The 3,433-nt window shown below is 46.8% G+C and overlaps 1 protein-coding gene across 4 annotated transcripts in view; it reads right to left on the reverse strand.

The window, feature by feature from the left end:
* The window catches only part of ZCCHC8 (zinc finger CCHC-type containing 8), a 37,165-nt gene that overhangs the window by 28,964 nt on the left and 4,768 nt on the right, over nucleotides 1–3,433 (reverse strand). The window lies entirely within an intron of this gene.

Here is a 3,433-nt window from a genome sequence, read left to right on the forward strand (position 1 = left end):
TTTTTTTGAGACAGAATCTCACTTTGCTGCCCAGGCTGGAGTGTATTGGTGAGATCTCAGCTCACTGCAACCTCCACATCCCAGGTTCAAGTGATTCTCCTGTCTCAGCCTCCTGAGTAGCTGGGATTACAGGCATATGCCACCACACCTGGCTAATGTTTGTATACTTAGTAGAGATGGGGTTTCATCATGTTGGCCACGCTGGTCTCAAACTCCTGACCTCAAGTGAGCTGCCCACCTTGGCCTTCCAAAGTGCTGGGGTTACAGGAGTGAGCCACCATGCCTGGTATATTTCTAAAGGAATCTAAGAAAATTTGGCTTGGAAGCATATAGGAAAGAACACTTTTAAATAGACTCTTGGAGGGCAAGGCATATTGTACTAAATATCTCAAATCCAAGATTCTAAAGCAGAGATATAAAAAAGTATACTATTCCTGGATTTGACTTTCAAATACTGCAAAAAACAGAACTAGAATGCAGCCTGGAAACTTGTTATATATCCCTTTGGTAACCTGGGGCCAGCTGAATGTCTGATTCTTCCTCTTCTCACCTGCCTCATATTCCTTTACCTGTACAGCATGTGAAATAAATGTCTCTATTTAAAACTGTCCATATCACGTAAAGAAATAAAACAAGATGCTGGGTGCGGTGACTCATGCCTGTAATCCCAGCACTTTGGGAGGCCAAGGCAGGCAGATCACGAGGCCAGGAGTTCAAGACCAGCCTGGCCAACATGGTGAAACCTTGTCTCTACTAAAAATACAAAAAGTAGCTGGGCATGGTGGCACACACCTGTAATTCCAGCTACTTAGGAGGCTGAGGCAGGAGAATTGCTTGAATCCAGGAGGCGGGGGTTGCAGTGAGCCAAGATCACGCCACTGCTCTCCAGTTTTGGGCAACAGAGCAAGACTTCGACTCGAAAAAATAAAAAACTTCCTAAATAAAATAAGAAATTTCAGAGACAAGTTTCAATTGGGGCAAACTTCAGGTTTTAAAAATACATAATGTTTTTATTTATTATTATTATTTTTTTTTTTTGAGATGGAGCTTTGCTCTTGTTGCCCAGGCTGGAGTGCAATGGCACGATCTCTGCTCAATGCAACTTCCACCTCAGCCAGCTCAACCTCCACATCAGCCGAGTAGCTGGGATTACAGGTGCCCGCCACCATGCCTGGCTAATTCTTAGTAGAGACAGGGGTTTCACCATGTTGGCCAGGCTGCTCTTGAACTCCTGACCTCAGGTGATCTGCCCATCTTGGCCTTCCAAAGTGCTGGGATTACAGGGGTGAGCCACCATGTCTGGTTTTATTTTTTATTTTTTGAGACAAGGTGCCACTCTGTCACCTAGGCTGCAGGGCAGGGGCATAATCATGGGTCACTGCAGCCTCAACCTCCTGGGCTCAAGTGATCCTCCCACTTCAGCCTCCATAGTAGCTAGGACTACAGGTGTAAGCCACCATACTAATTTTTTAATTTTTGGTAGAGATGGGTTTTTGCCATTTTGCCCAGGCTGGTCTCAAACTCCTAGGCTCATGTGATCCATCCACCATAGCTTCCCAAAGTGTTGGAATTATATGTGTGAGCCACAGTGCCCAGCGAGAGAATTTTTTATTTCTGAGGTTGAGTTTTGCTCTTGTTGCCCAGGCTGCAGTGCAATGGTGCAATCTCAGCTCACTGTAACCCATGCCTCCCGGGTTCAAGCAATTCTCCTGCCTAAGCCTCCTGATTAGCTGGGATTACAGGCGCCCACCACATACCCAGCTAATGTTTTTTATTTTTAGTAGAGACGGGGTTTCACTATATTGGCCAGCCTGCTCTCGAACTCCTGACCTCAGGTGATCCGCCCGCCTCAGCCTCCCAAAGTGCTGGGATTATGGGCATGAGCTACTGTGCCCAGACTTTTTTTTTTTTTGAGACAGAGTTTCACTCTGTCGCCAAGGCTAGAGTGCAGTGTTGTGATCTCAGCTCACTGCAACCTTCACCTCCTGGGTTCAAGCAATTCTCCTGCCTCAGCTTCCCGAGTAGCTGAGATTATAGGTGCCTGCCACATGCCAGCTACTTATTTCTATTTTTAGTAGAGCCGAGGTTTCACCATGTTGGCCAGGCTGGTCTCGAACTCTTGACCTCCAGTGATGTTGCTGCCTCAGCCTTCCAATTTCCTGGGATTACGGGTGTGAGCCACCAGGTCCACCAGGGATGTTTTTAAATGTCACATGTAACTGCATGATTCCTAATTGGAGTCCAGTTTGAGAAACCAGCTATAAATATACTTAGTTGGAGAAATTTGAATATGGAGTTGGTAGGGGACATAATTAAGGAAGTCATGCCAGTTTTTAGGTGTGATAATGGAGTGGTGGTCATGCATGAAGAAGTCTTAACTTTTTTTTTTTTAGACGGAGTTTCGCCCTTGTTACCCAGGCTGGAGTGCAATGGCGCGATCTCGGCTCACCGCAACCTCCGCCTCCCGGGTTCAGGCAATTCTCCTGCCCCGGCCTCCTGAGTCGCTGGGATTACAGGCATGCGCCACCATGCCCAGCTAATTTTTTGTGTTTTTAGTAGAGACGGGGTTTCACCATGTTGACCAGGATGGTCTCGATCTCTTGACCTCGTGATCCACCCGCCTCGGCCTCCCACAGTGCTGGGATTACAGGCTTGAGAAGAAGTCTTAACTTTTAAAAATACACGTTGAAGGTGGGCACGGTGGCTCATGCCTTGTAATCCCAGTACTTTGGGAGCCCAAGGTGGGTGGATCATGAGGTCAGGAGTTGGAGACCAGCCTGACCAACACGGTGAAACCCTATCTCTACTAAAAATACAAAAATTAGCGAAGCATGGTGGCACATGCCTATAATCCCAGCTACTCGGGAGGCTGAGGCAGCAGAGTTGCTTGAACCCAGGAGGCAGACGTTGCAGTGAGTCAACATCACACCACTGCATTCCAGCCTGGGTGACAAAACTCCAGCTCAAAAAAAACAAAATTATGACGTTTATTAGGAATCCTAGTTATATTTAATACATTGAATACCTAATAAAAAATGAGGTTTATTGTTATTTTTTTGAGACAGAGTCTCCTCTCTGTCACCCAGAATGGAATGCAGTGGCATGATCTTGGTTCACTGCAACCTCCACCTAGCAAGTTCAAGCAATTCTCCTGCCTCAGCCTTCCAAGCAGCTGGGACTATAGGCATGTGTCACCATGCCTGGGTACAAAAATGAGTTTATTTTATTAAGGCACCCAAGATGGGGTAAAACCCCGCCTCTACTAAAAAGCGCAAAAATTAGCCAAGTGTGGTGGCAGATGCCTGTAATCCCTGCTACTCAGGAGGCTAAGGCAGAAGAATTGCTTCAATCCAGGAAGCAGAGGCTGCAGTGAGCTGAGATTGCATCGCTGCACTCCAGCCTGGGTGACAGGGCAAGACTCTGTCTCAAAAAA

The sequence above is a fragment of the Cebus imitator genome, unplaced genomic scaffold, assembly GCF_001604975.1.
Source record: "Cebus imitator isolate Cc_AM_T3 unplaced genomic scaffold, Cebus_imitator-1.0 Scaffold169, whole genome shotgun sequence".
In the NCBI taxonomy this organism is placed as follows: domain Eukaryota; kingdom Metazoa; phylum Chordata; class Mammalia; order Primates; family Cebidae; genus Cebus; species Cebus imitator.